Source organism: Anas acuta, chromosome 5, assembly GCF_963932015.1.
Source record: "Anas acuta chromosome 5, bAnaAcu1.1, whole genome shotgun sequence".
Classification (NCBI taxonomy): domain Eukaryota; kingdom Metazoa; phylum Chordata; class Aves; order Anseriformes; family Anatidae; genus Anas; species Anas acuta.
Genome location: NC_088983.1, coordinates 16961908 through 16974122, shown reverse-complemented (window position 1 = coordinate 16974122; position 12215 = coordinate 16961908). Strand labels below are relative to the sequence as shown.

The following is a 12215-nucleotide window of genomic DNA, read 5'->3' as shown; positions in this document are numbered from 1 at the left end:
GAGCTTAAATACTGCATTTTGAAAAGTAAGTTCCAGCAGCAAGAAACTGGAATGACATTTAGACTTTTTTGCCCTTTAAAAAATATAATGGTTTGAAAGCCAGTCATGAAATTTGCACTTGTGTTCCTACACTTACAGTATGGCCGGTGTTTGCTGAGGAACAGATCATTTTAGCACAGGCTTCCCTCATGATGCTTAGAGCACCTCACTTTGTTCATAAAATAATTTTAAAAATTAAAATGTTTTAAAAAATTATCCACATAGTGTAGCTACAGAGATAAATGTTTTTTTTTTTCTTCAGTTCACTTATTTTATTGTATCTATATTTTACATAATGCCTATGAATAGGCAAATATTTCCAGTGCATGTAAAAGGTTTTGTCTTAACCATGTGAGACAAAAATTTATCAGATTCTGTCTTATATTTTATTAATTTTAAATGAACAAACAACCTTGTAGAAAACTAAACAAGTACTTACTGATTTTGACATAAGCAGGTACCTCTATCAAAGGTTAAACTTCACCCATATGCCAGGACCTGTTGCTGGTGTCCACTCCTCCAAGATCTTCAATATATCATTTAAGAGTTGTTAAAAGGCCGTACTAACATACATCTGTCTGGGAATAGATTTACCAAATAAACCAGAACTGCAGGGAGACCTTTGTTCGGGACACTACTGAATTCCAGAGCAGTACTGACACCCCAACAACACACGTTAACAAGGAGCTGGGACTCCTTGATCCTCTCTCTAAATCTTGGGGTCAGTTTCTGTTAGGCAATGTGATTACTTTAAAGACATCTTCCACTTTGGAGATACTACAGAGAGAAAAGGACAGGAGGAAAAGAAAAATTATCGCTGATTTTCAGACAATAAAAAAGTAGAGAAATCAAATCACTTGCAGCAGAAGGAAGTGCAGCCGGATCTCATTACTGTCTCAAATTCTCTTTCTTGGTGTTCTTCAGCAATTTCAGTAATCTTTTTCATTTCTCTTTCCCCAATATCAAGCCAAAGTAAGATGATAAAATATAATTCAGCAACAGTCCTTCCCCACTAATGTAGAAGGAAAGCCAAGGTTATTAGAACATCCTGGAACCAACAAAGTTTAAAGGCGAACCACACACATACAGAGTCCAGAGAATTACAATCACTACTATTTTAATGGGTTTAGATGGAGAACATAAATTATCTTAATGATTTCCAGATTTCTCTGATAGAAATTTTGAATGAGCTAAATCAGATAAACAGAGTATCGAAGCCTTCAGTTCCAGATGCCGCCAGAATGATTACAAGACAGAGATGTTTGGAGAAGAAAGTAAATATTTTCAACAACTCATTAAATAAAAAGAACATGATAGAAAACGGATGATCACAATATTAAATATTAAAAGCTGAAATGTCAGGTCTTAGCTGCCTTATGACAAAGGAGTGTGTTTTGCAGCAAGTTTGTAGGCTGCTGATATATTTTACTGCATTTAGTCATAGTACTGCTCCATAGGAGTTGGTCAGGTAACAACACACTTAAAATTTTGCAATAGAAACAAAGGTGAAATATCTGATCCTGAACTGGGAAAGCTGGCTAAGCCAGAGGTTTCAATCGTTATGAGATTTATTGCCAGCCATAAACACATAAAACACATTCTTAGATCTGTGTTCCAGAAACACGTCACAGCAATATTTCTAGTAGCTCTAAGTTCTCACAAAGCACGAGGTGTAAAAGAAAATATCCGGAAACAGGGATGATCAGTTGTTATCAAGCATTTGGGACAGATCCGTGAATGATGTAAGTGTCTACAACTCCAGTAGCCCCAGAGGAACAACAGCTGAGGATCTTCCCTGTGGAAAAAGTGAGCTCAAGCTTGCTGTTTCACACCTCTGCCAAATACCACGTTTACCTCTTTGCCTGTCTGCATTTCAGACCCAGGAGATGCAGTCAATTCCAATCATGAAAATCCTTTACAGAGCATAACAGCACCACCACAGGTCTCCAGATGATTAACAGAAACGCAGCACAGCACAAGCTGCTTCTGCTGCAGGTCAGACGGGCTCTCTTTGATGGCACAGGCACTGCACGTGGTTTAACTTCCAGAGCCAGCTGTTCAGCAGTTTTGTTCCTGGAGGAGAGCATCTGGGAGCTGTACACTGAGTAGGGCTCTTTGTTTGAAGAGGGGTAGCTTGTGATCACTGCATCTTGAGAAAAATGAACACTAGTAAAACAGCTTAAGTGATTCCCAGAAATTTGCCCCCAAGTATTTTACTACTCTATGAGTGTGGACGGCACAAACGCGCACACACCCCTACACAGATGCATGGCACGGGCATACACTTCCCAAAGTTTACAGTTAAAAAAAAGTCCTATATTTGTTTTGTGATTGTAGGCAGGTCTGATCTGTAATGCCCACATAGGACACAGAGGCAGTTCAAATAGGTCTGAACGTGTGAGCAGACACAAGCTTTTGTTCCTATTCATCAGAAGCCTTGGCAGCAGTAGGTTGTCTGAAAGGAGAGGAGAAAAAAGAAAAAAACATCATGTCAACACACACCTACAGGGTGCATGATAAGAGGCTCCTATCTATCTATGCCTGATTTGGGAAAACCCCACAACAGTGGTATCTGCAGTAACTGGTGGGTGTGTGTACATAAAACCTCCTCTGCTGGTACCTGGAACCTAAGGGAAAGCATGAAAACTCTCAGAATTTGCAGAGGGATTATTTTCTTGGAAAGCAGAATAGAATAAAGAAAATGTGACAGACTTCCCTTTCTTTTGTGCCTGGAAATAGAAAGGGATTTCACTACAAAAGCAGTGGATCACAAGGGAGATGCTGAAATAACACCACAGAAAAAGAGAAGTTATGGAAAGGGTTTTGAAAGGCAACCAGAAAAACATGTTCATGAGAGACAACTTGCAAACAACTTGACATAAACACAATAAAGAGATGGAAAACATTTCTAATGCAGCAAATAAAGAAAGAAAAAGTGTAACTGCACATATAAAACTGAAAGAAAAATAGACTATGCATCATTTGTCCAGTTTAGATAATGTGGATTTTACGATGGACTGTTGCACAGCTTTCCTGGGGCAAAGAGCCTAGGAGCATTTTTACAGTTACACAACTAAATGTGGTAACAGAAGTAACACAGTAAAAAGTTGTTGGGAAAAGTGTTGTGCTCCATGATGCAAACAAACCACCAACTGCCTAGGCACAGGAAGCACCTTCCCACTTGGGCAAATGGGGGCACAACTGCCTTTTGGGGAGCTTTTTTTTTTTTTTTTGGGGGGGGGGGGGGGGGAGCATTTACATTTTCCTTGGGGGCTTTACATTTTCCAGCTGATTGCAGAAACGAAAACCAGAACTAAATGGGCCAGCAGGCCAAACCAGCACATCTTTCGCTGCAAATTCCTTTCATCAGCTTATGGTTTCTCAAACAGAATCTTACTTTTTGAGAGCAGAAGGACAGTTACACTCCTTTGTTCCCACCTCCTGAAGCACTGACACCACTGGATTTCAGCCACTTTCCCCAGCACTACATTGAGCAACCTGAGCAGGAAGATGTTTGATTTTCATTTCACAGGACACTCTAATAGCTCGTCATCTTCACTGTTAATATTTTAGCCAATGTAATTTTTTCCAGTGAGTTTTTTAGTTGTTGCAGTTTTTATGTTTGGAAAGACAATTATCAGTAGTATGCCTTTTTTTCCCCTTAGGCTTTAAAAGATTGAAATCTAACCTCTTACATTTCTCCTCAGTAAGCTAAATGGACAAAACTATGTGGACATATTTAAGGCTGTATGTTTTACACCACCCAAATCTGATTTGTACAGTTCTTCTCAATATATTATCCCACTTCTCCAACCTTTTTCCATGCTGATACTACAGTTGAACTATACACCTCAGATTCAACAACATCACAAGACAATCTCAGGTGAGAATGTTGTCTTTAAATAACACTTGCAAGGAGAAAATTGCTCTCATTCCCACAGCACTGCACTGAGATCCCAAACTGTGACCAGTCTCCCTGGGACTCTGCATCCTCCTGACTGGATTCTGAGCAAGTGGAGAACAGAGGAGGACAGGAGATTGCAGGGAGCATCCCCTGATGCCTGCCACAGCATTCACATAGAAAATAGTCTGCTGGACTCTCCTAGAGATAACACTTACTTGTAAGGGTTTTACACCTTACAATCAGCAGGAGTCCTCAATACTTCACCACTAGCAGTCAGAACATGACAGCTATACAAAAATATTACCTATACACCCGTAAGAGGCTTCTCCTGAGGCAAGAACACCACCTCAGAAGTCAATTCTTAGCTGAGCCTTTGTCGTAATGGAAAAAGCAGAGCTTACTGGCATCTCACTAGCTGTTTTATATGTTCTCATGCTGAGAAGGTCTAGCTGCAAGGGAACTGGGGCAGAAGCTTTGCCTGGAACAGCCACGTCTTCCTATGTACGGTTGTGAAAGACTATGCAAGTCCTCTTCTCCCTCCAACTTCTCTGACCTGATGAAGATGATCTAATGCATGCCTCCCTTCCTCAAGGCCCTGAGCTGAACCCTGTGCAAAGAGCACTTGTGCAATCTAGCTGTGGTCTCCTTGAGCTCAGCAGCTGCTTCTTCCCAGGGCTCCAGACTGGAGAAGGCCAAAAAGCCTTCATCACATCCACAGACCAGACAGACCACCAAACTGAAAGTCACGAAGTAGAAATAATTGCTATTGCCTACTTCCCTGAAGAAAAATAAATCTGAGCAGGTGTGCGTCTGAGCTATTGTGCTACAGGAACAACTGCCTCTGCTCTTCAGGCACCCCTTGGAGAAGGAGAACAAGCTCTGGCAGAAGCAGACGATCAGAAGTCGTTCTTCTGACATGCCCCCCAGGGACACCCTACTCTTAGCATTATAGCCTTGCACCTGCAGCTCTTAAATGCAGACTTAATCCAAGTTTGCCCCAGTATGCAAAAGATTAATAATATCATTTACAAGGGCCAAAAGTACATTTTTCATAAATCTGAGCCAATTTTTCTCATGTGAGATTTATGTTTGAATTAAGAAGAGAACATTATAAATCTATCCCATGACAAAGCTTAAAACTTGGGATTTTAATATGCTGAATCCCCTATGCACTGGGCTGTAAAAGTTGATAGAGATAGTATTTCTTCCTAATGCTGCATTAGGCAAGGAACCAATTCATCCAATTACTGTACTGACAACACTGTTTCTGTGAACTGTAGATAAATTCACTGACTTGGACAAGGATGTACAATATGGTATGTATTGGGGCAGTAAACACAAAGGAATAAATCCGTTATGTTGGACTGCAGATCATTTTGGACTCAGATGGAAAACAGCAAAGCAAGAGTTGAAGTCAGGACACCAGAGAAGAAAACTTAGAGACTGAAATCTCTGTAAAAAAAACTTGGCCTCTGATGAGAACATGGAAAGAATTCAACATAAGATAAGTCCTTTGCTCTAAGCAGATTAGGAAAAAAATCATGACTATCACTGGCGGTTACTTTATAATCTAACTTAATACTTAAGACTTTCTTTATGTATTCTGTGTCAGCTTTTAATCCAATATTTTCTCCTTCTGCAGTAAAGCCGGCAAGCAACAAAAATAGAACCAACAGCAGTCCCTCTATAGCCCTGATACCAAAGAACTGGAAACATCTGGATGAATTTTTCAACAGGGCAGCCAAGAAGGTGGTATTTAGACAAAAGCATCTGTCTGTGCACTGGGGTTCCCTAGCAAGACTAAATGTGTCTAGCTTTGAGCGCAATGCAACACTGAATGGCATCCAGAAACCCTCAGCCAAGTGCCATGACCATGGAGCCACACAGAAAACACATGGACACGCATATAATATTCAGACAGCTCATGAAAAATAGTTCTTCTTGTATATGTGGAAAAAAAAAAAAAAAAGAACACATAAAAACCCAAACAGTCTTGCATGGAAAACTACCGTTTCATTACCACTAATACTATTTTAAAGGAACTCTGGTGATCTACAAGAGTCAATATGGAGCATTTCTTTATATATACTTGCACACACACATCTACTTTTTGGTGAAGCGGTTTCTTGTTAGTTATTTTACATTAATTATATAATAGTTATTTTGCATAAAATTATCATTCTGTTTAATGATGAAAACAAGAACTGCAAATTACAGAGTTTCCATATAATGAAGATTCTCTATTCAGCTTCTGGTAACATTCTATAACCGGTTAAAACACCAGTGAGAGGAAGGAAATATGTAATTCTATAAATCAAGGTTAAAAGACTGTGGCTGGGATTAAGAAAGGAAAGAGGTGACTCCAGTACATATCATACATGAAAGAAGATTAAATAAATGACTCAAGAACAGGAAACTGGAACTGATCTTAATTAATTCAAATCCAAACCAGACTGGGAGTATAGCTCTACAGGACATGTGCACTGAGCTCAGGACACTGCCTAAACACACTTAAAAATAGAAGTCCAGGAGGATCCCGTCTTTATAAGGTCTAACTGTTTATTATTTTTTGCTTTAAACCCACCCAGACCAGGGGCCCACAACCCCTTTTAACAGCCCTAGCAGCTCCTTTCAGAGATGTGAACAGAATGGAGTTGCTGGCAGCTGCCCAAGTAGATGAGTGGTAACCAGACACTGCATAAAGGAGGTATTTAAAAAGAATTTTACACAGACATTGGAAGAAACCAGCAGAAATCATAACCATCCCAACTTATGGGAGCACCTAACATACTGATTATTGGCCAGATGCTGCTATTACTATGGGGCAAGGCAGTGGGGCTCCACCTGGTGCTGCAAGCAGAAGCTGGCACCATGAACTTACCATTCCCCTTCTCCCCTCTCCAGACAGAATTGCTTAAAACAAAGTGAGCATTGGCTACACCAGGAATGTATTATTTTTTTTTTATTATCCTGTTGAATTTAAAAAAAACACCCTTCACAAGAGATTTTGACCTATGATTTCACACATTGGTGAAACTAGATCTGGAAATAAACATACCACTAAGCTGAATAAATCCAGGATGATTCTGAAGATGTTCCGGGTTTGGTCAAAGTTTAGTGAAGGAAGATTTTTAGTTTCCTTCCAATTACTGCCAAAAAGACAGAGAACCTGAACTGATGATTAAGAGGCCTCTATCTAAAGGCCTCAAACTCATTTTTAAAAAATAAGTTAAAACAAACAAACAAACAAAAAACAACAACAAACAGGTTTGGATTTTCCTCTACTGGGAACTAAAACTGGCCTTGAGAACCTTCTTGAGTGCCCTTCTTAAATTTACAAATCTCTCCAAAATGGGACACGGTGTTTGTTTTTGTCTCGGTTCATCACTAGCCACAGCAGCACTGCTAGGTCAAGCTACTTGCAAAACCTCCTTCTGGCTAACCCTCCTCTCTGCTGTACAGCAGGCTCTTCCTTCACCAGATGTCCACAAAGTAGGCTTACTGTATGAATTTTGCCAAGGGAGCCCGCCTCAGTCCCCTTCTGTCCTACCCCCCTGCCCCTGCCAAGCCCTGGTTGAGGGTTTGGATATCTTATGGCCGCATGAACCACCCTGTGCTGTGCACGCTGGCCCAGCTTCCACAAACAGCATGGAAAGGGCCACCTCTGCCCTCTTGGCCTAGAGATACAGGGGCACTTTGTAGGAGTGAAAGGTTGAACTTCTGCACATGGGAAGAAGCACCCCCAGTGCTCTGGTGACCAGCAGCTTTCTCTTCACAGTTCGGATGAAGCTGTGGAGCTATACATGTGCATCGATGTACCCTGAGCACACTGGGCCTATAGGCCATCAGGGTCAGCCATGCCTCCCTCCGCCTTGCAGAGCCAGGTGGGGAGCAAGGCATGCGCTTCCCCATGCTGGAGCACACTGTACAAGCCTATTTCAGACTCCCAGGCTGAGGTGCCAAATTAATTTAAGTGCCTAACAGGCTTTGAGGCCACTGGGGTATAGTCCTCCTGCATTGCTTTCTTGGACTTCAAAGCTGTTCTAATTGGCAATGCCACCTTTCCAGATCTTGCTTTTAGGGCTAGATCCAAACCTCAATGCAATGACCATAAGAATTCCCCAGACACCAAAATGGTTAGTTTGAGGCCTAATTATCTGATTATGTGTTCCTTCCAGTTTAAGTGTGGCTACTAAGTCACAGAGACACAAAGCTTCAAAACAAGATTGGGGTACAACTTGCAGGAAGCACAAGCATCAAATTTCTGACTTTTTTTTTTTTTTCCTGGCACTGCATTAGTGTAAACTTGAGCTGTGATGACAGGCAAGCAAACATTCATTCATACTAAGCTTAAGAGAAGTGCCCTTGTTAATTCTTCATGGCTTGATGTATTAACATGATTAATGGATGTGATGTAATACAGATGAGTTGAAATCAAATCCAGGATTCAAACCTCTTCCCGGATGAAGCTCTTCAGAAAATTCATCTTATCTGCAAGAGACGATCTACAGAACTTTTTCTCTGAGCAAGAAATTCTTCAGAAGACCAAATGGTATTACTCACCGGAATGACAACACAGGTTTGCCCAAACTCTGCCTTTGCTACCTGAAGTCAAAGTCCACTCTGCTTTTCACTTTGTCTTTCACTTTAAAGAGATGAGATCTTAAGCTCTCTGCTGACAGAGATTGGGTGTTGTCCTACTTAGATCGGTGAGAGAATATTTACCAGACTTAAGATATCTCAGAAGTACCAATTCAAAGCAAACAAAGTAGTTCTCTTACAAAATTAAAAGTCTGAGCAGAGAAGCAGTAGACTTGGATAAATACCACGCAAAATTAACTGAATGAAGTCAACAATATTTTTACCAAGCAAATAAATTTAATAAATATTTCCACCAAAGTCAAGAGATACTTCTGATATAAGGCAAAGCAGGTAGGATTCACATGAAGACCAAGAAGGCCTAAGTCAGCAAAAGCCTGGCTGGAAGCTGCCCTTCTAATTCAGGCCCTCTGGCTCTGCCTACCAGGCATGGTGAGAGCAAGGGGGCTGCTGCCTGCTACCAAGAGGGACAGTGCTGCTCTCCTGTGCCAACAACCATTCATGTTGGATCGAGTAAACATGCAGCTGCACGATGAGTTGGCCCAGTTCACTGATTAGATGGAAAAATAAACTATCAAAATATATAAATATGCTTACAAAAAAAAAAAAAAGTTTTCCCGCAGTTGACTATTCAAAGGTGGGGCAAGAGTGCACTGTTGGGAAAACAGGGAGCCAGAGAGGGACAGTCCCCTCCAGAGCTGACCTGCTACTCTGGGGTAACGTAAATTGAAAATGAAACACCTATGACTAAGAAGAACAAAGGCTAAGTGAAAATCAAAATCAGCTGGTAGGAAACAAGTGACAGAACAAACAAGTGAGGTGATTGAGCCTCATGATTAGGGGAAAGAAAATGAGATCAGAGTTTGAGCTTGTTCTCCACCATAATAAATGAATAGCTTATACACGACTGATTGAACAATTCCACCTATGTTCACTCTTTCCACTGCATAGCAAGAAAGAAGATTTAATCACTTGGGGATTCATTACCCAAATTAAGCGTAGGAAAGGACAGTGGAACTAACAGGACTTCTGTGGAGTCCAACATGCCTTCAGGTACAGCATTCTTAGTAGGTGTAATTTTTACATGTATTTACAAAAATCAAGACACACTTTAATAAAAATACGTATTATCTTGAAATTCAGTATTCCTTAACCACATGTATTCCACAAATATTTTTTTAATATTCAACATACAGATGGAAAAATGACTAGAAATCAAACTTCCCCACTCCTGAATTCATAGCCTCTCCAGTGAGTTACAGGATCACAGCTCACCTAATGAATATTTCTGCCCTGAAAGCAAGGCAAAACAGTTTTATAAGTAAGGAGTCAGAGACCACCAGACCCGAACAACGTGCAAGTTTATGGCTCTAGCACTAACTTGAGAAACGACAGAAATTCAGAACTTTGCTCTTCATGGCTAGGTAACAGTTCTAGACAAAACCTATTGAATAAGAAGCAAGGAGGGACAGGCATAGCAGTACACTCCCACACTCCCTGAACGTATTTTCACTGAGTCCTGATCATCTAGGTATAATTCAAAGATAATTGATCTCTCCAAGAGCAACTTGTCAAGAAGCACCTCACTCGCTTGTGGATACCAGAACAGATTAGGCACCTAACACTGTCAAAACTTAAGCCACATCAAGAAGCAGACCTCAATGCATTTAGCAAATCTTACCAGAAAAACCTGAGCTGCGCAGATCAGCAAGTGAGGATTAGGACTCTAAGGGTCTAGCCTTGAGGAGCAGGTGCCCATAGGATCATTTAGAAGCAAAGTGCTTCCCAGTTCTGTCCCAGTGAACTGCTGTTGAGATCTCGTTCCCTGTCTGTGCAATCACAACTGCACTGACTGGAAGTGCAAACTGAAGGAATGGCCATGATATCTACCTTTCTATTCTTATCTAGAGAAATGCATCACATGTAACACTTGGCATGCTTCCACACTGAAGGAAAGTTACAAGACCAGCTTACTTTAATATGATCTCCATTTGAGCTTTGGCTAAACTGTATCTCCAGTTACCTAGAGCACTCCTGCAGAAGGTGATCTAGTTAGGTTATTTCTCGCCTGGTATAACAGCTTAGATGTTAATTCACACAGAATATTTTGATTGTACAAGGGCATTTTCTTATAGTAATACCAGCCTGAGGCTGTCTTAAGTACAATTTAATCTTGGGCCTAATTTATATGAAGGTTTAATTCTGTAACAGCTGAATATGGTTACTGTTTTTCTACCTGCCTCCATTTCTCAAGGTCTGCTGCTTCTTAGAAAATACAGACCCAAGCCAGATCTTGGAAGCACGTTGTCAAGTTCACACTCATAAACAAGCCAAATGCAGAGGCTGAAAGGTCTTCATGCCAAAAACCCCACTGATATGATAGTGAGCTGGCAAGTAATTAGAGACATGCAGCATCACCTGTAACACGAATTGCCCAGTAATATCACCTTTAAGCATTAGTGTTCTGCAAGTTTAATTACTCTGGTAACTTTTAGCCTACTTGGAAAAAAACATAGATCGGTACGCTCAGATCCTTGAAGAATTCCGACTTTAAAAATATGCTGTCCCATTCAACAAAACTATCAGTACGCAGGTGAAATATATCAAGTTTACAAAACCTATCATTATGTTGCTTTTGTTTCCCAGGAGTTATCTACATAGTGAGAAAACAGTAATTTACAGATTGCAAAACCATCACTTGCGTATTCACACTGAAACACCCTATTCACATTTAACTATCCATCTATCCCCACGCACACCCCGAGGCGGCCTCGATCTGCACCGGGATGCCCGCGCTGCAGCGGTTCCCCTGGAGCTACGGAGCCCAACGGGACGCTTCGGAGGAGCAAGAAAAATACCCCACAGCCCGCCGGGACCCCCTGCCTCCTCGCCGTGCCCCCAGCCGGTCCCTCTCCCCTTTCCTCCCCTCTCGGCTCCCCGCCGCTCACCTCCCGCCGGGCTCCCCGCGCCCAGCCCGCACCTGCCGCCGCGCTGCCTGCGCCGCCTTCTCCGAGGCCGGGCGGTGGCTGCGGCCCAGCCTGCAGGGGGCGGCCCCCGCGCCCCGCTCCCCGCTCCCCGCCCCGGCCCTCGCGGCCGTCCCGGTGCTGGCCCGGGGCGCTCCCGTGTCGCGGACGGGAGTTCCCCTCCGACCGCTCCCCGCCTCAGCCGGCCGCGTTTCTGCCCGAGCGGCCGCCAGGTGCCCGTGCCCGATACGCTGGCAAGGGCAGTGCCAACGCTGTCCCTCGCCTCGGTATAGCGCTATCGGGCCTGTGCTTCAGCGAGAAAAGTCATTTTTTATTATTATATTCTTCTAGCAAACGGCATTTCCAGCTGGGATGCCGATCCCTGTCAAGTTAGGCTTTACACAAGCATGTGAGGGAAAGCCCCTGCCCCAGCCTGCACAGCCAGCAGGGCAGCTGACTGCTCACACGCAGTGGGTTGCCTCAGAAATGTCCCCAGAAATTTATGGTGCACAGATCTCCCTGCAAAGGTTGTGTGAGTCTCCAGGTGGTTTTGCCTGGCCTCTCCTCTCGAGGCAGGTATGAGCAGGAAGTGGGGCTGCACTTGTAGGGAAAAAAAAAAAAAAAAAAAGGTGTTTTTCTTCCAGGAAATTTTGTATGCTTCAAGGTGCTTTACAATTTCAAGTCAGGTCATCCTAACTGCTCTTGAACTC

General features: G+C 42.4%; 1 protein-coding gene across 11 annotated transcripts in view; it reads right to left on the bottom strand.

Moving 5' to 3' along the window:
• The window catches only part of TC2N (tandem C2 domains, nuclear), a 34315-nt gene extending 22441 nt beyond the window's left edge, over nt 1–11874 (bottom strand). For 2 of the 11 annotated variants that reach the window (XM_068682935.1, XM_068682929.1), the window contains exons 1-3: nt 11491–11582; nt 1894–2188; nt 479–617 (exon numbers count right to left, since the gene is read on the bottom strand). The gene's annotated coding sequence lies outside the window, so the exon portion shown is untranslated. Of the gene's footprint in view, nt 1–478; nt 618–1893; nt 2189–10223; nt 10402–11490 lie in introns of those variants that run through there. The other 9 variants (XM_068682934.1, XM_068682927.1, XM_068682936.1 and 6 more) reach the window with 8 other exon arrangements.
• Between the last annotated feature and the right edge of the window lie 341 nt (nt 11875–12215).